This window comes from Crotalus tigris, unplaced genomic scaffold, assembly GCF_016545835.1.
Source record: "Crotalus tigris isolate CLP2741 ecotype Arizona unplaced genomic scaffold, ASM1654583v1 scf7180000024369.3102671, whole genome shotgun sequence".
Taxonomy (NCBI): domain Eukaryota; kingdom Metazoa; phylum Chordata; class Lepidosauria; order Squamata; family Viperidae; genus Crotalus; species Crotalus tigris.
In genome coordinates, this window is record NW_024100539.1 from 1,144,011 (window position 1) to 1,167,585 (window position 23,575).

Genomic DNA, 23,575 nt, shown 5'->3' on the forward strand with positions numbered 1-23,575 from the left:
AGCAGTTCAGGGGAATTGTGCAGAGAGCTTCATTGAAGCTTCCTGTAATTATGTTTCCAGAAGGGAGGAAGGGATAAGAGATGGAATCATGCTACATATAAGAAGGTGGAATTCAAGCCAAGCAATATTTTACAGAAATTATGAAACTGACCAGAAAGAGACCAAGACAATTAAGGGTGGGCTGATTAACAGGGTTACCTGCAAAGGTTAGAAAGGACTGAGATAAGAAAATAGCCAATAGCCCATTTAATGGAGGCCCACATCATGAGGAATCAGAGCTATAGCCCTGCTTGTTGGATTACATGTGGAGGGACTCGGTGTCTTCTATTAACCAGATTGTTTCATTTCATCCAAATTATGGAAAAGTCAGAATGTTAAACCTTGATACTGCTTTAATAAGCTCTTGAAATTAGACTTGGAAAATGTATTAGTTATACAATAGTTGAGGAATAAGTTCTTGGGGCAATTTCTTTGACTTTGGGCTATTCCTCGTGGCTTGCTAATGGTGACATAAAGATAGCCCATTAACCATTGCACAGACACAGCTTTGTCATGTTGCTTTTGCCTCATCCACAGCTAAGTGTGGAGGTAGCTGAAAACCATATGTTGTGTATTAAACCATTTTCATAGGACTGTTATAAAACGGTTAACTAAAGATGTTCAATTCAAATCCTTAACTGTCTGTATGAAAGTATTGCAAGCCTGTGTTTTTGGCAGGATTGTATGCTTTAAACTCATTGGCTACTGCCTAGTGGTGGTCTGTATAAATAGGAGTCAAACAGCTGTTAGAGCCGCTTCTGTGTGGATTGAATAAACGAGCTGTTACTTCACTCCTGTGTCTTCAATGCCTCACCGTTCCCAATATCTAATACCATAGTTAGATGTTTCTGAGATGGGACAGGAGCTGTGACCAAATAGAAACATTATGGAGGTTTCATTGAGTGGTACAAAGTGAAGGTGAGACATCAATCTAATACCAACAACTAGTGCTTCATAGTTTTATTGGCTATTTTGCCAGGCAAAGCTACCATCACCAGAGACCAATGGAGCAGGAGGGATAGTTTTGACTGGTAAAATATGATCCTACTTTGTAAACTAGGCCCACACCCAGCCCCATGGATCAGCTATTTTAAGGCCAGGTTTTAATTGGTTGGTCAAGCCATCTATCAAAACCTGTCTCCTCCCTTAGGCTTTGCTATTGGTGGTTATTTTTCCCAACAGCAGCTAATGTTAGGAGAATCCACCAATTACTTTCTTTGAAATGCCCTACATTAAATTTGCAAGGATTGAACCAAATACTGGTATACTTTGCTGATGGAGCATAGGCTGCAGCAAAGAGGACTGTGCCAAATACGTCAATATACTTTTGTGGCATTTTGTTGATTGGAGAAAAACATTTTAATAGGGTTGGGAGAGTAAACCTTCGTGAAAGAGGAGGTGGGTTAAAATAAATGATATAAAAGCTTATAAAGACACAGTATAATATTCTTAATTTTCTTAGTAGCTCATATATCAGATTAACTTATTAATACAAATATGAGTTATCATGTAATGCCAAGGGAGTGTGTTTTTTTTTAAATCAAATTGTTAAACTAATGACAATGGAACATTTGCACATAATCCAAAAACATAAAAGCTAAGACAAAATGCATAATCCTCATGATGATCTAGTCTGGTGTGATGTAAGTAAAAGAGTTTTAAGTTGATTTTCATGAGACTCAGAAGCAGTGAAAAATGCGTGCTGAGGGAGAAATTTGAACAGGTGCCTCCTTCTTGAATGTTATCATTTTTATGAGGTTCTTTAGTATTTTTAAATACTATCATTTCGTATGAGCTATTCCATAAAGGTCTCAGAGCTAAAGATTCAGTCTATCATAGTATAATTAGCAATTCCTAATATAAATTTTAGTAGGGAAAAATATTTCTTTTTCTTTTTTCTTTCTTTCGTTTTTTTTCTTTTTTTTCTTTTTCTTTCTTTCTTTCTTTTTTTTTTTTTTTGCTGATAACGTAGTCAGCTTGTGAATTTTGATTTCTGTGATGTGCAGAAGTCTCTTCCAGGTACTACAACTGCCAGACAAACTTTTGAAGTGATGCAAAGCATTTTTGTGAGGAGAACTGGATTGATAATGAAGATTTTTCCATTATATGAAGTTCATTGTTAAGACGGGACTAAGCTGCCTTGCCCGGGCCTTGTAACTACCAGAAAATTATGATAGTTATCCAACCTATATCAATCTGAAGCTTTCTTGATGAGTTAGATTACATTACTTTTCTGCCTGAGGATGTTGGGATCTAGAGTCTAACCCATTTTAAGACCACTAAATTGGGAAGGCCCAATTTGACATAATCGTTACAGCATCAGGCCAGAAACTGTGAATCCCACCTAAAGCACAAAGACAGGTGGGTAACCTTGAGCCAGACACTCTCTTAAACAGTGGTGGGATTCAGCCGGTTCACACCAGTTTGGCAAGCTGGTAGATTTTTTGTTGCCTAGGCCCAGAATGAACTTCCGGAAGCGGCATCCACACAGAGAACCGGTTGTTCACATATTTGAATCCCATCACTGCTCTTAGTCCAAGGACTGAGACTATATTGAAGCCACCACTGAAACAAGAACCAGTTGCATACAGTATGGTAACTTTGGCAGGTAAAGTAGAAGGTTGTTATATTACCTTTTCCTTTCCCCCAGATGTCACCTGCCTCTTGCGATTAGACTTATGGGTTTCCTTCAGCATTCCTGGCATCCACATACATCCTTATTGGAGACAGATGCATGTTCCTTGGACTCTTTTGATTTTTTTCCCCCCTGTTCTCCAAGCAGTTCTTTCATTCTGAACCACAGCTATACAGAAATAATTTTCTGCACTTTTCTACAAGGATATATCCTATGGCCTAGTTTTGTCTCGAGTTCTCCTGAATTCCCTCTGGTGTACAATGAAGCCTTTCTGGTGTAAAATCTATAGGGGAAGGCTGTTTGCTCGTATTCTGAATTTGCTTCCTGATGCCATCATGTATTCAAATTTAATGGAGTGAGTGATAGTATGAGCCACATTCAAATGGCTGCCCTCTCCTGTGGAGTTCCTCAGAACTCAACACATTCCCGACACTTATTTAACTTTTACATGAAGCAACTGAGTGAGATCGTTCCGTGCTACAGGGTGAAGAATCATCAATGATACTTAATTGTACATCTCCCCTTGGAATGCCCAAGTGATGCGGTAGAGGTTCTGTTTCAGTGTCTGAAGGTTATAGGGATCTGGATGAAGAAGAAGTTTCAACTCAGTCCAGAAAGACCTAATGGCTTTGGGTTTTAGAGCCTCCTGGATCCAGAGATTTTTCCATCTCTAGTTCTGGATGGAGTTGCGCTAAGACAGACACAATTTAGGGGGTTATCCTGGATTCATGGCTTTTGTACGGAGAGCAGCCATGATCAGGAGGGCTTCAGAACAACTTCCCGCTGTGTACCAATTGGATCATTCTTGAATCAGGCAGTGTTGCACGTGGTCATTAATGCTTTGTTCACCTCTTAAGTGGCCTACTACAATATGCTGAATGTGGGCAGCTCTCAAAGAACATCCAGAACCTGCAGTCAGCCCAGAATGTGATGGCATGAACAGCTATAGGTGTGCTTCAATATACTTACATTGCATCCATGCTTCATGAGCTGCTTTGGCTCCCAGGAGGTTTCTGGGTGCAATTGAAAGTGCTGGTTGTCACCTATAAAGCCTTTTATAGCACGGGATCAGGTTATCTGAGGGATGTTTCTGTCCAATTGTCTCTAACCACCCTGTCAGATTCGCTAGAAAAAGCATGCTCCAGGTAGTGTCATCTGGAAAGATCCAGGGAGTGTGCCTTTTCTGGAGCATTACCTGCCCTCTGGGACATCATTCCTCCCATATTCCCAACCTTGCTGGCCTTTGCTAAAGGCCTTCAGAACTGGCTTATCTCTCACTCGTGAGAGCTTGGAAGACATTGAGTTGAATGAATTTGCTGAATTTAACTTGTTTGTCTCCCATGACCATTTTTCTTTCATTTTCTGATGCATTCTATTTATTGAATTTTGTCATTATATTGACGTTTTTATTGTGCCAGTCACACAAAATCACTTTATATGAGACAGAGAGCCATATGAAACTAAAAAAAAAAAAAAAACAAGTCTTCAGAGCTTCCATGGGTGAAGATTTGGGATGAGAAATGAGGAAAATTAGATGAGGTCAGACATAGATGAAATCATCGTGCAAAGCCTGATATTTATCCAGTGTCAAGCTGGAACAGAACTCAGATATCATCAATAATTCTACTTTTATCTTATAGTGTTATCTTCTTTTGTGCTTTGATGTCATGTATAGTTAGTTCTCAAATTATGACCACAACTGAGCCCAACATTTATGTTGCTAAGTGAGAAATGTGTTAAGTGCGTTTTGCCCCATTTTGTGACCTTTCTTGCCACAATTATTAAGTGAATCGCTGCAATTGTTAAATTAGTAACACAGTTGTTAAGTGAATCTGGTTTCCCTATTGACTTTGCTTATCAGAAGGTTGCAAAAGGGGATCATGTGACCCTGGGACACGGCAACCGTCATAAATGTGAGTCAGTTGCCAAGCATCCGAATGTAGATCACATGACCTTGGGGATGCTGCAACAGTCATAAGTGTGAAAAATGGTCATAAGTCATATTTTTAGTGCCTTTGTAACTTCAAACGGTCACTAAGCAAACTGTTCTAAGTCAAGGATTACCTGTATTGTTTTTGTGGGGGGTTTTTTTGATGATAATGAGTATATTGTAAACTGTTATGAGTGTTTTAGGGATCCAGTAGTATCTAGAAATATCAAATAAATAAATGCATAAATGATTCCTTCATGATCAATAACAATCGCCTTAAGAAGAAATTGATTTTTAAGTTACATTTCTTTAAATGTGGTACAAACTGCATTAAAATCCCAAATTTTGGTGACTCCTCCTTTCATGTACATATACATAGAATCACTCCTTCAGCTTTAAGATTTTCAGACACACACATACACACAAACTCATACATATATGGTCCTCGACTTTCGACCACAAGTGAGCCCCAAGTTTTTATTGCTAAGCAAGACAGTTGTTAAATGAACTTGGCTCCATTTTACAAAGTTAAGTGAATCAATGTAGTTCTTAAGTTAGTAATATGGTTGTTAAGTGAAACTAGTTTCCCCTTTGACTTTGTTCATCAGAAAGTCTCAAAAGGTGATCCCATGACCCCGGGACATGGCAATTGTGATAAATATGGGCCAGTTGCCAAGCGTCTGACTTTTGATCACGGGACCATGGGGATGCTGCAGTGATCATAAGTATGAAAAACTGTCATAAGTCGCTTTTTTCAGTGCTTTTGTACCTTCAAACAGTCATTAAATAAATAGTTGTAAGTCAAGGACTACCTGCATTGGTTATTTTGATGATATTGGGTGAATGGTAAACTGTTAGGAGGTGTCTAATGATATCTAAATACATCAAATATATCAATACATAAAGGATTCCTTCATGATTAATAGTGATTGTCTTAAAAAGAAATGGATTTTTAATTACATTTCTTTAAATGTGGTACAAACTGCATTAAAATCCCAAGTTTTAATGATTCCCCCTTTCATGTACATATACAATCATGCCTTCATTTTTAAGATTTTCATACATACACAGACACACACACACACACACACATAGATATATACATATAGAGAGTGTGTGTGTGAGAGAGAGATGCACACACATACCGTTCTTCTTTGCCTAAATTCTCGTGATCATCTTAAAAATAGAAATTATGGCTAAATTATTGTACTGTGAATTATTGTGTTCTGCTCTGAGCTTGTTGATGCAGATCTAATTATTTATGTGGGACCTAAGAGCCCAGAAGCAGGCTCTTTTGAAGCTGCTGGCAGTGGAACTGAAGATATTTTTCAATTTTTTATGCTGTGTTATTCCTGGAATTAGAATGAGATGAGATGTCAGGTTCCACTCCTTCAGCAAGGAGAATAAATGCTTCATGTTTTGGATGTTATGAACGCAGACACAAAAGATGAGTAACCTTCTTATGAGCAGCTTTCCTGAGCAATAAATGGGAATATCAAATACCTTAAGGGGAAAAAATATGTTCGTTTTAAGGCAGCCACTACAAAAAGGTTTAGAAATGCAGAACAATAAAACAGCCATTTGGATCGTAGACAGATGGATAAGAGGAGAGCGTGTTCATTTTTGCTGAAGTGCCCTTCAGGCCAAAAAAAATCTATGAACAATTAGAATCTAATCAAATTCTTTTAAAAAGAATGAAATTTTATTTGATGGTGTAAGTAACCATGATTTAACCTGTGGGGAAATTCTGTCCATTCAGTAACAAGAAGAAAGCTTGGTTTTGTATTAAAAAAAAGAAAACCTCGCAAAATGCTTTTTAAAAAAAATCAGCAACTAAGAATCTATTCAGGCTTAAAGCCCCCTCAAGGAAAATATGGAAGCTAAGCTAAACATTTCATATCAAATGGAAATCAGGCTTATGACAGGCCTTTTGCAGCCAGTTCCACATCTACTAGGTTTAAGATAATGTGGAAAAAGCTGTCTGGTTGGGGACAAACTATCTATCCAATCTCTGAGCTTTGCAAGCAATATTCCACACACAAAAAAAATGTGCTAATTCACAGAATCTGAAATTCAATAGAAATTGTCACAAAGAATATTGAGCTGGCATAATTATCCCCATATGGAGCAACATTTAAAGCCATCTTGAAACTTCTGCTAGCACAAAATGCTGCTGTCACTGGAATATTGTTTGGTAGACTAAAACAGGACATTCTTTTATCTGTATTTCTTAAATTTAAAGGTATTAACCAGATTAGGACCTGATCAACTAGCTCTGTTTATCTGCTTAGACTTTTGAATTAGCTTTGGAAGCTCTCTTTCTCTGGCCACTCCATGCATTCCTCAAACTCCCAGTTTAAAGCAGAGGATATTTATTAAAGCCTGATTTGGTGAATGGGAAAGACATTAGTTTCTGTCTAGTTACCCCATTTTTCCAATTTTACTTAGAAGTTCTGATATTGAGAACAAGTGACAGTCTTTTGAGGTAAGCTGATACTTACTCACCTGCTCTGTAGTGGATTTATGTAAGCACAATGACATGAACATTCTGTTAAAACAAAAGCACTAATAATTGAAAGACGAGCATCAGTAATGAAAACTGAATCAAGAAGAAATTGGAAAGAATTGTCAAATGATTTTTTTTTCCTTCTCAGGTCTTTATATGCAAGGTTATATGACAACAGCTTTTTTCTTCAATCCTGTATGTGAGGAAGATGGGGAGAGACAAGGAGGTCAGTGACAAAATGGGCACTGTAACATGATCCCATTCCTGTGAATTATGTACTAGTATCTACCATTGCAACATAAATACAAAAGAGTATGTTTGTGTTGAGGCCTCAGCTTTCACATGCCATTTCTTCATTGTTGTGAATACTTATGCAGACTCATTTCTCCAGCACCTTCTAGTATCAGCTGCTTGAGGCAATGCTTCACTTGGATTAACAGCAGAACCTGCACTGGTATAGAAGTGTATGGAGATAACCTGATATATTACTGGAGACGTGATCTTTCTGCATTAAACTAAGCAGATACAGACCTAAAACTGGTAAAAGCCAGGTTGAAATCTCAGTTGGAAACTGCCTACACCTTTGAGTCCATCCATTCAATCTAACTCAGAGGTCAGTTGAAATGTATATTACTTTGACCCCTGGGAAAAAAGCAAATTAATTAAAAGTTTTGAAGCAAGATCATCTTTGCATCGGCTTTTTAGATATTATGAGACATCAGTCAAATGCCAATCGTATATGTGATGTATGCATATATTATTCGGTAGATTACATCTTTCTTCAAGTTGTTGAAGGATTCCTCCACCTCTGTAACAGACCACTGTGGGTGAATTCAGCTGTAGGAAGATCACCTAGCTTTCAACTTGAAATTGATCACAATCTAAAACCCTAACCATTTACTACTTTGGATCTCCAGTGTGTGACAGCTGATTCAGAAGATCTGTGCAGGGTTTTAATTTTGATTTCTAAAAGGTGTTTTGGAACATGTTAGGTCTGAAGGTCTTTAACATGGCTGGCAGCCACACATTTCCCTGGGACAATATGGTAGCTATTTAATACCTTCCTCATGCAGCTTCAGTTAAGTGTCAAACACAAGAGATAGATTCCAGCTGTAACGATCTTAATAAATCTGATGTTGAAATACAAGATGCCACAAATAGAGTAAGTCTATAACACTATAGGTAATAGGACAAAGATGCCAACTTAGTTACCAGAGCTGCAGGTACCCCCGCCCCCAAATTAAGCCTGTCCTCCCCAGAAAATTCCAAAAGTTGTTACCAACTTTTTTTCTAACAATATACAAGAAAAAAAATTATTCAAGACATGACTGAGAAATAATTATATTCACTGTATTTTGGTTTAAGTACTGTATGTGTAAATTAAATTGGAATGAACTACATCCAAGTTCATTTTTATCCTAACTCTGCCATTACTTTTTGAAGTGTGGCTCTTTTATTCTACTCATAAGTCAAATGAAGTTCTGGACCCAGAAGAATTTACACTATTTTAGTTTACAGCAAAAGGTTGGAAGAATGGGAAAAGCTAGTTAGCCAGAGCAGGTGGCCTTCCCAACTAGATACGATATGAGGGAGAAATGTTCTATGAACAAATATTTTTGAAGAAAGGCTTTATTAGGTAAGCAACTGTATCAACCAGCATCTTGTTTCAGGTTGATCAGAAATGATCGAAGCAATTGAGATAACAAACATTTCTAGTTGACTAAGCCCATAGCCCGTATCATATATAGCACCATTAAGCTTCTGCCTGAATTCACTAGAACTTATGTCCTTCTAAATGTGTCAGTGACTTCCTCCTGAAGGCATTGCACATCAATAAAAAATTGACAGAGCTCCATGGAAGTTACTCGGTGACAGAAAATTCATTTGCCTGTCTTCAAAACAAAGGCGAGCATCCAAAGTGATCAATGCCACCATGAAGCTAATATTAAGTATGCAAATAATGGTAATGGAACTTGTCACCTGCCTGCAGCTTAGCAGGGGCTAAGAGAGGTTTAGCAGGCTGGGCCCAAAGTCCTCATTCCTTCAGAAAGAACCATTCTTCACCTGCCTGCACATGAATAAAACGTTTGCTCTTCTTTCTTAAAGCCCAAGGGTTACATTCAGCCCCATGTGATCGAGCTGCTTGGAAATTAATTTACCTCGCTCAATGGAGCAAATTTGAGAGATGCACAGGAGGAGGGAGATTCAGTATCTATTTCACTGGCTGACAGACACAGTTGGATACAGCCTCTAAAATTACCTTTTGGGAGGTTTTTTTTTTAAAGTACTACTTCTCTATAATGCAAAACTCTGTTCTTCTCCTTTAGAAATAGTTAGTGCAGAGAAAAGCAGGAAAACACCTCATGAAGTGAACTATTAATAAATAAGATTTTTATTTATGGGACTTCTTGGAGTGAGACAATCTTCTAGAGCAGGGGTAGGCAACCTTAGCTCTTTTATGCCTCGTGGACTTCAACTCCCAGAATTCCTGAGCCAACCATGGCTGGCTCAGGAATTCTAGGAGTTGAAGTCCACGAGGCATAAAAGAGCCCAGATTGCCTACCCGTTCTAGAGAAAGGTTTATTTCTCGGTAAAACAGAGATGGGCAACCAGTTGACTGCATGTAGCCCCAATCCTCATGTTTATGAACCTGGAGCGTGTCTCCAGTTGTGCTGCTAAATCTGAGGGCAAAAATGTAGGGATTCCTATGTTTCTGGAGAACTAATACAAAAAAAAATTAGTTGCGTCTCAATTCCACCAAGAAGCACAAACAGTGGGTTATTGTCTTTAGCAATTTCATCGTATTGCCTCCACATTCCTGCAGTTCTTTGAAGTGGAAAATATTAAAACAAATGCATTCCCCAACTGTATAAAAAGTTGCCCAACCTGCATGCCAGGAAATAAATGAAGCAATGTTGATACATACTGAAGTAATGCGTGAAGATATGAGAGGACTACACTGTGGGACATCTTAATTTGAAGAGGATATTTGTTATTTGCAGACAGGAGATGTCTAACCAAAATCCATCCAGATTTCATGATATATTGACCTGTTTTCTCAGTGGTGGTAATTCACCTCTAATGTTGTTGGAACCTTCTCTACATCTGATACATAACACAATCTTGAGAAAGAAAAGGATGAGCGGTGAGTTTTATTTCATTTGAGCTGAAGTTTTTCATTTGGCAGGAAGTTTTTGCTTCCCCTCATACTGGGCTATACTATTCATCTGGAACAAAAACTAGTAAAAATATATGACTTAAATACATTTTTAATGACCCTATAATTTCCTGCATGGGGGGGGGGATTGAATAGAGTTGAGCGTTTACTGGCCAGATGCCTTTCTTGACACCTATGTGGAGTTCACAGCAGATATTTTCTCTTTGTACCCAAAAGAGAGAAATATCTGCCACTACCTAGAATTGAACTCACAGCCTCCTGATTGTGAGGCAAGAATTGCACCTCTAGGCTACCATGCCACTTGTATGACTAAAATACAGTAACCTAACATAATCCTGAAAAAAAGGGAGGATGGAAAGAAGTATTTCTAGTAAATGCAGAGCTCGCCTTCCATTATTCCTGGAAGCTGAAGCCATGGGGTTAACTATTTTGTTTCCATCACTCACAAGAATCAGATTAGTTATCCACATACTGTTCTTCATCAGCACTGTGCTTTTGCTGCTTCATAGTCATGATCCACAGTCAAAATCAGGGTGAATGCTTTTCAATCCAGAAGAAGGAAGTAATGGATATGTTCCACCCTATGGAGAAAGCTTAAAAACCACAAGAATCCAATTGGCTTTAGCTTATTTTCAGTCAATTATGCATGAAGGGAAACTTTGCTACATTTGGATGGCTCTGTGATGCGGAGGCCAGTTTTTAATTAATTGCATTTCTGATTGTCAAGATATCATTGTTTTCTGTTTTTGGTAATCTGATCTAGTGGTATATTGTTTCTTAATGCTCATATTGTGAGCTGCCTTTTGAGAGTGGCTATACAAGAAGATGAGTTGGCACTCAAGCAATTTAATTAAAAAGAGGGGCTATGAAGACGCCTATTGCAGCATTCTATCATTTTGAATCAAGATAATTCCCTGAACTATGAAATATAGATCCATTTCTCTTGTGTATTTTTCCATTTGAACATATGGCCCACATACAGTATACATATTTACTGGATATTCTGTTTTGTACCAGCCAACACACTGCTCAAATTCGTTCTCTGATAGAACTGATATCGGTGGTTTGGGATAGCATGTTGAAATTTTCCTGAGCTTTATGTGCTGAAACAGTTCCTGGGTATCTTGGCAGCTAGAGGCTTATGAAATGCAAAGCTATATCATACACTTTTATTTTTGTATTCTAGATACATAGCTGATGTGAACTGCAGAAAAGTTATTTTTATAGACTGGAATACCCTTTGGTAGAAGCTGGAGGTAGTGATAGAATCATTGAACTGAACAGACCTTGAAGACCCGTAGACTAAATGACTTTCAAACAACTCTAGAGAAATCTTTCACCGATGATAGCCAACTGACTTCCCTAAACACCAACTGAATTGAGGCTTGGACAGATGACATTCATTTTGACTGCCAACATTCAGTTCAGTTCTTCTTTTGTTTTATAAAAGAACAGAGACGAAAGATAGTGAAACAACATAACTCAAGGAAAATTCCTAATAAATCCTTCAATAGGAATGCACATCCTTAATTCATATTTGATTCTCTGATCAAAAGGTTCTAGAAGGCTGTGGGTGATCTGGGAGTCTACATGTGCTCAGCAATTAAAAGAGTGTTCTGTCCTCCCGCCCCAGTTTGCAGAATTTTATTGCGGAATATCTTTTGTTTATACTGCTTGAGATTCATCAGATCTGAGAAGGTGGCCTCTATAGATGAGCTATTAAAAGTTTCCTTTTATGAAAGTTAGCTTCCAAATGACGAGTTTAATTGGATTTCTATTGTTCTCCTTGTTACAATTAATGCTGGAACTTTAACCTGTTTGTGCCCCTTTCCTTGACTGATGTATACTTGGGAGGTTTAATGCTGCTCTCTGGTTTAGAAAAGCCATTGTTCCTGAAAAGGAAATTATGCATTCTAAGAGAAATAAAACAACCCATGTTCTTAGTATTGCTATCAAATATATTATAGTTTAATATTAAAAACAGAATTCCAATTGAAATGTTCAGGCCAATTGTAGAAATGTTTAGAGCTGGGACATTCCTTTGTGATGTCCTCTTAATTTTTAAGAAACTGTTAAAATAACTACCAAACAAGATTAATATTGATTTCTGGCATTTGGTAGAAATAAACTCTTTTATGGGCTATTTTAAATGTCAAGATCAATGATTCAGCTTGTATGACTCTGAGTATGACTTTCCATACAATAGTCAAGTAGCTGTGAATTTGTTTCATGACTTCATTATGTGACCTTGATTGCAAGACAATCCTATAACAAACATGTAATAGTGAATTTCTTCAAAAAGCTGTTGTAAAGGTAGTGCATAGCAACATAAGTAGAAGCTGCAAATTTAAATTCATACTTGAAATATCCCGTTTTCTTCTAAATATAATATGCCATTTTTTGCTATCATAGTCAAAGCACATCTAAGCTCAGGGCTAATCAAAACAATGACAAAATTAAAAACAAACTAAATTAAATCCAGATGTTGGATATTTCTTATATTGGGCCTTTCTCTTTTATAGTAAAGCCCCAGAACATTCCCAAAGTTGTAAGTCTATATACAAACCTTAACAAAGCCAAGATATTATTATGTGTTATTCATCAATGAGATTATTTTTAATTTTAGTTTTACAGGATGGCGCACAAAACACTAAATTTGGCCTGTTGGGACATTAAAAGAGCTCTACTCTTTTCAAAGATTAAGCCAGGTTAAGCATCTGTCTACCAAACTAAGTGGTTTGAGACTGGAATCTCCAAAGGATTACCCATACCCTGGTCTGTTTCTGAATGTTAGAAAGTTAAACCTGAGTGACCTCTTTCATGCTGCTACAGAAGAAAACTTATTCTATTGAGCTGAATGTGTCTCTTTATTGTCATTTGTAGGCTTTTTGATTTTTGCAGCCCTGATATGGTGGCCATATCTTTGTGAATCCCATAAAGTTTACACTAAGTTATAGCAGCTGAGAAGTGTAAAAACTCACCAAGCCCACCATGGTATAGAATCAATTAAGTAAATGATGACAGATGGCTGTAGCTATAAGCTTCACAGAACTCATGTCAGAGGTCAACTCTGGAGCTTATTCAAAACAACAAATTGTTAAACGTCACCCAACGAGTTTATATAGTGGGGAAAACAATTTTATTTCCAATAATCAAAACCCTCCTCAGCATTTGGGTTGGTCTGGAAAAGAAAACTACATAAACTACTTTGAATTTGTGTATGATAACTAGGTTTTTTTTTTAACATAAAGTAGACAACCAGGCCACAATTATTTCTTCTGTATCTTCCTAACAGAAGTTAAACTCCGAGGAGCAAAATTACTTGACCCTTCAGATAGTTACCTATGAAGAAGCTTTCATTATCTTCTTAGCAATTATGGCTGCAAAGCTTAGATGTTTCCCTAGGACAAGGGTGTCAAACTCAATTTCACTGAGGGCCGCATCAGCATTGTGGTTGCCCTTAGGGGGCTGGGTGAGTGTGGCCAGGGTGGGTGCAGCCTACTGGGTGGGCGTGGATGGAGTGGGTGTGGCCTACTGGGTAGGCATGGCCAGTTCTACATCATTCGTGTCAAGGGTGCCTGTGGGGGCCTGGGCAGGAATGGGACAGATCTGAGGGTCTCTGGCAGAAGGGGGTGGGGCCAGGGCAAGTGCCAAGGCACGGTCCACCGGGTCAAGTGCCAAGATGGCCACCACAAAATTGTACATTGGCTCCCAGCTGGCCTGGGCCAGGGCCAAGGCAGTGGGGACCGTTCCTTCACTGTTTCCAGGATGGCTTTGCGGGCCACATGAAACCACTTCGTGGGCCGCATCTTAGCCTATTTAACCTTTAGCCTCCCTTTTTCTCATCCTCCACTCTGAAGGGAATGAAAAATGTCTTCAGCAGCCCAGTAGTGATATGCATGTTGCAACTTACACTTTCATATTTTAAAGCTGCCACGTTTGAGAAACAAAGATCTATACGATCATTTATATTCTCAGATTTTGCAGTAGCCCCAACCCACCCACCCATCCAGCTTCCCATCCAATACATGTCATAGTTATAATATGATCTATTAAGGGGAAGTTCTCTTCTTTTTATTGTCCCTCAATTCAGATATTCAGTCTACAGTTAACTTTTGGTTACTCGCCAGATGAAGAAATCCATTAAGGCAGATAGGCATGTGTGAAGTGAGGATTAAAATTGAATTATCTCCACTAATTCTGTGATCTTGATGGAGATCAGCTGCACAAATTTCATGCTCAACATACTGTGTCCACTTCTATGACTGAACAATGATTGATATGCATTCCTGTTTCTGCTATACCCCACACTCTTATCCCATCACTAACACTTTAACTAAAAGTTGCACATGTGTTGAAGTGTTTATATGCAACCATCAACCCTTTTCCAGTACAGTGTAATGCAGGTTTTATCAAGAGTTATGTGTTATAGTTTAAACGTATCTCCAACTGTTTTGGAGGGAAAATGAAGTTTGAGTTTCAGCAGGAAAAAAACGTTTAAATTGATTGGTCGTCACCTAGAGGCGGCAAGTATAAATAGCCATCATTCTATCCGTTAAGCCAGTTCTGTTTTCTGTTGCAATAAATAACGTTGCATCTGGCCCGGCTGGTAAATACCTCCCAAAGCCCACTATACAACAAGAGCCATCTTATTATTTCTGTTCTTTAATTCTACTTCAGAGACCACCATTTACAGGCAAATATTCAATAATGGGCCATAGGAAGGTAGACCTTTAAATGCCTCAGAGCACATATTCAGTCCCAAACGTGCTTTTTCAAAAGGCAATCGGACTTTTTGTGTTTCCTTGAAGATGTTTCACTTCTCATCCAAGAAGCTTCTTCAGTTTTGACTGAATGGTGGAGAAGGGAAGGATTTATTTTCCTTGCAGTCGTCTGGTTGTTAGCACTCTCTCTGAGAGTCATTGAACCTCTTGGAGGTTTATCTGTGTCCTCAGGGTCACCTGAATGTGTGTGGAACCTTCTTGGAACTGCTGAAAAGACTGTGTTGTAAACAGAAGATAGGTGGTGTCATATCCCTCCCCCTCTGTTGAGAGTTCCAACTTTCCAAGTTCCTCTCAGCAGGAAAGGAATTAGGAAAAGGAATTAGAGAAAAGAAAACTGAAACCCCCTCTCCCACCCAGACCCCCCCCCAAAACAGACACACAAAGCAGCCAACAATGCAGCAATTAAGCATAATGTTTGACCAATGATCTCATCCATGTCCTCGGTGGTGTCATTTGCCAGCCCAATGCAAATTTCCCTGCAAAGGGGGGGAAAAACTGTTTGCTGCATTTGCTGCCAATCAATAACAGCCAAGCAATACTAAGGAACAGGTGAGATAGGGAGACCCTAAACAATAAACTCTGCCAGTTCCTTTCTCTCCAATTCCACAATGCTACAGCCATTTGAAGATGTAGTTAAAATATTTGTAAGGCTGAAAACATGCCTGACAGACCTGGCTTATCTCCCTCCGACCCCACATACAGTAGTCAATCCATTCCCCTCCTTGCAAAGCAGCAACAAGTTTCTTACAGACTGAACGATTTCCAGCTTCATCCCCCCTTGATAAACAGAAGGTGTTGCTAAAGGAGGTTTCACTCAGCTGCGGAAAGCTGTGACCTTTGAATCTACGGCCTGGTGGAGCCCTGAGTTATTTCACATTTCTCTCTCTTTAAGCACCCTGTGTCTCCGAGCAGATTAGAGGTGGGGGGGGGGAAGGGAGAGAAAGAAAATCTCTAATTGGAAAAACATGCATGGATTTTCTCTCAGTGATGGAGCTGCTACTAATGCCAATGCAAATCAAGGTCCAGCCTTGCAGAGTTCCAAGTTTGCTGCTGGAAAAAAGCAGCATTCAAGATGCTACCTGGAATATGTGGGAGAGGTATAAAAAGCCCCAGGCTAAATGTGGCAAAAAAAACAACAACACAAAAACAAAACAGCCCTTACATTCTTAAGTGGAAGAGAATTTCCAGAATGTAAGCAGCTTCTGAGCAGGTCCAATTCAACAGGTAACTAAATGTTTGCACACAGCAAAGCACAGCTTCAGCTCTAACCAAACTGTTGAATTACATTCTGAAATTGGTGGCTGGATATAATTGAAGGCTGGATGAAGGGAACAGGCCAAGAATAAAAAGAAAGCCCTTTGCTCATTTTCACTTCCAGCTATTGCCTCTCGTTCTGTCTCAGTTCTCTCCAAATTCCGCACCCTTCAGTTTTTATTTTTATCCCACTTTTATTACTTTTGATAAATAACTCAAGATAGCGAGCATACCTACCTAATACTCCTTCCTTCTTCCATTTCTCCACAACAACAACTCTGTGAGGTGGGTTGAACAAAGACAAATTATCCAATTGACTTTCATGGCTAAGGCAGGACTAGAACTCATGACCTCCTGCTTTCTAGCCTGATGCCTTAACTCCTAGACCAAACTGGCTCTCTAGGTTACATGGATGTGGCCTCTGCATGATGCAACTGGCCCACGGGCTGGCAGTTTCACACCCCTGATCTAAGCCCATTCTCAGGCCCTCCTTTTTTCTGATTGTTCCCTTAGCAGCTCTTCTTCCTGTCCTTGAAGGCTATTCCCTCTGCTTACAGAGGCATAAGGAAACACATCCAAAAGGCCTAAATTGTTTCATTCTGGACCAGCTGTGGTTTTCAAGGACAATGTCATACAGACCAGAACATCAAAGCAACTCCACAGGAAGGCTAAGACTACTTTTATGGAGATTGGCTATCATAACAGAACCTTGTAAGTCTGATTGTGCTGTACCTTCTCTTTCTTCTTCTAACTCGGTGACTTAGGGAAGCATCTGCCTGAGCTGCTTTGAATATTATCTAAACATTTTAGATTTAATAAAAACACAGTTCAACCCCTTTTGCCTAGGCAAAAGTCCTTTTTTTTTATCTCCATCAAGGTCATCTTCCTTATTCCAAACAGCCCCATGTAAACCATATGCATCCATGGGATAACTGTATTATGAGTTACCATATAAAGAACTTCTCAGTCCAGCACACAATGCAGCTGTAGACTAGATACAGTATAGCTGTGAAAAGCCTCTCTTAGTCACATCTGCCCCTTACTCTTGGGGCAGGAGCTGTGAGTCCAAGGTAACCCCCAAATTTCAAAAGTTTGAATGGAGAAGTGCAATCTCATCCAAAATGAAAGATTCCCAAAACAGGGAAAATATTTACAGCCACCAGTCTTGCCAGGATGAAGCAACAGATTCTCCATCCAGAATTAAATAGTCTCCAGTTGCTGGGATTATGGTAGATTTCAACAGCATCACTTGGCCTTGGGACTAAGATATATATTATATTGGCTATTATTGACTCCAAGCCAATTGATGATGATGATGATGATGATGATATAATTTCCCAAGTACTAAATTAGCAAAAAAAAAAAAAATACTGCAGTTTTCCCGTTTGCTCTGATACAATCTAAGAACAATGTGTGACCCTTTGAAAAAAAAAAAAAAGCAAGGAATTGTTTGAAAGAAAGGAAGGAAAGAAGATCTCATATGCATACCAGATGTTTCAGAAATACCAGGGACTTTTATTTGGATTCCAGTCTATCTTATCATCTGGAGGGGGGGGATACAAATAAAATCCAGTTAAGTTTTGTTTTGGAGTTTGAATGAGTTCCTAAACTGATGTTTCATAAGCACCAATTTGCAAATGGTCTTTAAGCAATGCTACCTTTTAAAAATACAATTATTGGCTTGTAAATTTGCATTTTAGATATGAAAAGCCTTCTGCTTCCAAACACACTTGCCACATCCATTTCAAAAGGACCATGAATGCTATAGCATGCATACTGGATGTCAATATACATTGAGAAACAGCATTCATTTTGTGATAGGTCCTTTGCACCACATCTTGACCACATGCAATGGAAAGAAACTAAATAAGGTTGCAAAAAATGACAATATCACAGCTGCCAGTAAAAACAGGAGGTACATATATATGCCACTTGATTCATATTTACTGTCTAGTCAATGTAATCCAAACACACAAATACATCTTTGAAGGGGCTTGCATGTAAAAAATTGTCTGCATTGGCAGTACCGTCAGTGCAATGAAGAGGAGTTGTGTGTATGTACTGCACTGTAACAAGAAATCCCATTGAGTATGGAGCACAATCATAATCAGATTAATTGAGAGGGAAGCCAGCTAAACCTAATGGAACTTCCTTTAGAAAGGCACAGAATAAGAGGAAAAATCCTGACTAGTTGGTCTAATATGTTTTGCCTTCAGACTGTTTCATGTTCAATCTGTAATTTATAAATAACAATAAGAAGGCAGACAATAAGTTGGGCAAATTGTGGCCCTTTGTCTCAATGTCATCAAATTCTTGGTTTATTTTCAGAAGATGAATTTAAGGTACAGGTTAGAATAATCTGTCCCTTCTTTGTCATGTAAGGAGGCAGGCAGGTGGGGAAAAGGAAGGAAGGAAGGAAGGAAGGAAGGAAGGAAGGAAGGAAGGAAGGAAGGAAGGAAGGAAGGAAGGAAGGAAGGAAGGAAGGAAGGAAGGAAATGTCAGGAAATCTCAGACTAATTCCAGTCTGTTCACTTTTCTGTTCACTTCATTTTGGGTTCTGCTGTTGCTCATCATATGCACATACCTTGAGCAAGGTAACAAATGACAGGAAGGATTTCTGACTAACACCCAGGATCATCAGCAAATAGAGAATTGTAATTAGAGAAACATTCTTTCCTGATATTTATAACCAGTATTATATGCCATAAATTGAAGCAGTATTTAATATGGCTCCATTAAATGCAAACTACATCTGGAATGATTTTTTATCCCCCCTCCAACCATAGAAAAACATGCAATTAGGATCAGATCGCCATGTGAATTCAAATACCACAAATAGCTGCACTAAAAGAATTAAAATTCTTTTAGTGGTTCTGCTCTGTTAACATTTTAAGATTAGATTTAAACAAAAACCAATAGAAGCATAAGCACATAGAAAACAATGTAGGCTGCTGCTAAATTAATCTCAATAAAGTTAAGGCAGTTGTTAAGTCAGTGGGGAAACACCAATATTATTGAACTAATGTTAGATGCTGTTTTAGTAGATCAATAGTATTGTAAAGCTAAATTGCTTTTCTTAGCTCACAAAAGCAATGATTCTAATAATCTGGGAATTCAGGATGTTTAATTGGAAAGGCTCATCCCATTCATACCTATGACATCTGGGTTCATATATAGTACTAAGCTATGACTGTTTAATCACAGTTATTGAATAACTGTGCTGGGTTTACATCACTACATACCATAAACCACAATTTATAAGCAATAATAGATAGGTTGATACATCATCCTAGTCTGAAAGAAAATAAATTATGTTATAATGTAGTGCAATGTGTAAACCCAGCCAACAAATCTGTGAATTCCAATTGTTTGCCTAGCATTTGGAACTATGATGAATCTGTTTCACAATCCACAGCATCATAAAAATCTTCTGCAACATTTTGTAAAAATCGTTCTTCTGATCATGAAAGTTTAACATTTGTTGAAATACACAATTAAGTAAATTATTTAAGATAATGATAACATGAAGGAACTTCAGGCATTTAACTGGATTTCATTCTGGTTTAATGTTCACATTTAGAAATATCTTTTCAACAGTTCTCTGTGATGGGTCATGCTATTTGCTTCCTGTGCTTCTTAACTATTATAGAAGTTCTCCATCCATATGAGGAAATTTCCAGTTGTCAAAAGGATTGAAATAGAATTATAGAGACCATTTGACCGTTTGACAAAAATAAAAAAATAAAAAATATTTTTTTAAAAAATAATAAATACATAAATTAAAAAGAAAACAAAAAAACCCTCAAAGGGCAGACTTGATGGACTACTGGGCATTTTCTGCCGTCAGTTTTCTTGGTTTCTGTAAAAGAGCACATGGAAATGAATCTGCAAGTTCAACAAAATGAGGGAACTCTGAACAAAACAGATGACCTTTCAAAGAATCTCTAGCCAGTTCTTTAAAATATGGAAAGGAAATTACCTATTCTGTTTTGAAGGATGAAATCACTTTTGAACATGTATACATTTCATATATGTTTAATGCAAACTTTCACAGTCCTAGAAGGCTGGTTGATGTTATTGGTGCAATCAAATGCACAGGGTAAAACTTAAAAGATCCTGAACAAATAATAAATTGTGTATTTTAAGATTATCTCTAATTACATAGAAACCCCAAACATATGTGTCCATAAATGAAGACCATATTTGATCAAAGCTTTTTGTTCCCTTTCAGTTTTTTAGGTCCCCTGTATCTCACAAGCGTGGTAATTAACAAGAGCCAAAAATGTCCTGTTTTTAAAACATTGCTTTGCTTTCAGTTTCAAAATAACAAAACAGGATATTGTTGCAAGAGGAGACTAAATATGTCTAATAAGCAGCAGAGAAACACTGGGACGATCTGAACTAGGTGAGTTTGTGACCACTATTCATCCTGGGTAATCTTTGAACCTTATTATTCCTAGTATTGATTCAAGACATTTAAAAAAAAAGGCTTTCCATGTATAAAATTAATCCTTGTATCTGCAACTATAGTTATTTTTGTTCCACCTTTTTTATACAAATAACTCAAAAGTGGTGAACATATCCAACATACCTTCCTTGTTTTATTTTCCCCACAACAACACCCCTGTGATGTGGGTTGTGCTGACTGGCCCAAAGTCACCCAGCTGGCTTCCATGCCTAAGGCAGGACTTGAACTCACTGTCTCCCACTTTCTAGCCTGGAGCCTTAACCACTAGACCAAACTAGTTTTATTCTGACAAATTTCATCATCTTAATGGAAAAGAACGTTCTTTTGTTTACTTTTTCTGGATAAGAATAAATTAGAGTATATGTGAATTCCTTGCTTTCATTCTTCAAGCACTTTTTTCAGTAGTCTACAGTTTTCCTTGGTGGGAAAAGTGGAAGGAAAGAGAAGAGGACGTCCAGCAGCAAGATAGAGAGACTCAGTTACAGTGGAGAAAAGGGCACCATTGGAAGACCTGAAAGACCAGCTGATGGCCAGACCATCATGGAGAAAATCTATCTGTGCTTGTTGCTAAGAGTCAAAAATACCTTGATGACACATAATCAGTCAATCAGTCAGTCAAAACAGATTTCCTAAGGGGAATAGGAAGGATGTGCTGAAACTTAGATTTCTTGCTGAGAATGAGTACCACTGGTATATTAAGAATTTTAGGCCTGTACTATGTGTAGCAAGTCCAAATATTTAGAAAAAAGTTAGGGAAAGGAAGGGAGGGAGGGAGGGAGGAAGGAAGGAAGGAAGTGATGAAAGTTAGCCCAGAGAAGAAATATTAAAAAGGGCAGAAAAATATATTTTTCCTCAAAAGGACTTTTTAAAACCAAACCTGGCCCCAAATCTATTTCTCTGCCCCAAGCAAGAGCTAGGCCCATACAAATGCAAATGTAACACCATCAGAAAGTTGAAGCCAGAGCAATCAAGAAGACAAAAGAGAAGATCTGCATACCCCACCCAAACTCTAGGAATCAGCCCCATCACCTGGGAAGCAGGATATGATAATAGAATTAAACCACAGATATCAGGGCCTAGACAAACACTCAGAAACAGCCTCAAGGTTCATGCCACAGGAACAGGAAACTATTCCAAACAAAAGGCTAGGGGGGTTATAAAACCTACTGCCCATGTGCTCAATCTCTCTGTTCTTCTCTCTCCTCTGCACTTTCCTGAAGAACCATCTTTCTGCAATAAACTGTAACCTTCTTCCCAAAGCAGTCGCCATGTTTGCTTATTTATTCCCGGCTTGGATGAACCAGGATGAAGACTTTACTTCTAACAGAAGGAAGGAAGGAAGGAAGGAAGGAAACCATGCTTTCTGAAGAGGCTGATCTCAGGCAACTGCTCTCAGCTCAGGATCTTTCTCACACGTATAAGAATTGTCACAGCCCAAGTTGCTTATATTTGGGGATTCATCAGTGGCATTGCTGTGGAGTTGTCACAGTAAATTTCAGCTCTACAAATTGTATTGCTATTCCCACAAGAAAAACCCAAACTTTTTGTTCCAGTGGCTCAATTCTCAGGAAAACTCAAGATCACTCACTGGCAGTCTTCATACAGCATGCTTGATTATGTCAGTCACAACATCCCCCTTCTTGACTGGGGGGGGGGACTTATTATGTGTGAGGTTATTGAGTCTATTTGGTTGATTTATAATTCTGTGTGTATGTGCAAACTGAGAAAATGAATGGATATTTTGTGAATGCAGGTATCATGTAAGCCAGTGTTTCCCAAACTTGACAATTTTAAGGCATGAGGACTTCAACTCCCAGAATTCCACAGCCAGCAACGCTGGCTGTGGAATTCTGGGAGTTGAAGTCCACATGCCTTAAAATTGTCAAGTTTGGGAAACACTGATGTAAGCTATTCCTTCTTTGTTATCCTTTTTTAAAAAAAAAATGCAGTTAGGTCTTTTCCTGCTAAACCATAGGCATCTTAATGCTGCATTAAAGAGAAATGCAATGAATCTTTTTAATTCAATGTAATTTCTGAAGCGACACTCAGCTTCACAACTATTACCATGTAACTGAATGTTCCCATGGCTTGTCTCTAGTCTGCTGAGTCTCCCCTCTTCATGTTCTCCAGTAATTAAAAAGAAAACAAAGAAATACAAAAGCATAAACACTCACACCAGGAAGCTGCAGTGTTAATTATGCAGTTTTCTCTCGTCGACATCAGCTTGGGACCAGGAGGTTAAAGAAAGCACTGACATGAGGTATTTTCCTTATTCCGACTCATAAGAAGCTGCTACGGGGGAAAAAAAATAGATACTGTCAGTATGCAAAGCTGAGTTTAAAACCCCACTGGAAAGTGTTGTGGAAACAGTAAATCAAATCTATCAGCATTAAAAGCTCTTTTATTCTTTTCCAAAATGGCCAGGTGATTTCATATCATAGCTGCTCTGCATTTTTCTTCATTTCCTTGAGCTGGTGATCATAAATTCAGTGTGTGCAACTTGTAAATTTTATTCAAGCAAGTTTTTTTTCTTTTTCAGCTGTGGTTCATTAAGACATTTCCCACTCTTCCTCCCTCAAATAGCGATCAAATTATTAGCAAGGAGTTTTATTGGTTCAAGCGGACTGTGGGTTTTCTAATCATGGAAAAAGGCATTCAGAAGAGAAATGCAGATATTCAGACATTGATTAATAGAAGTGGCACCATTAAGGGTGGACGGCTGGAATCCAGGATAACGAAGAGTCATGATCAAAGATGAAGATAATGCTACCTTTGATTTAA

General features: G+C 38.3%; 1 long non-coding RNA gene across 1 annotated transcript; it reads left to right on the forward strand.

Annotated features, from left to right (window-relative positions):
- Nucleotides 1–1,316: 1,316 nt before the first annotated feature.
- On the forward strand, nt 1,317–12,704 carry LOC120301139. Its single transcript, XR_005554815.1, has 4 exons — nt 1,317–1,437; nt 7,259–7,336; nt 10,113–10,255; nt 11,475–12,704. It is a non-coding gene; the product is annotated as an uncharacterized LOC120301139 (long non-coding RNA).
- The last annotated feature ends 10,871 nt before the right edge of the window (nt 12,705–23,575 follow it).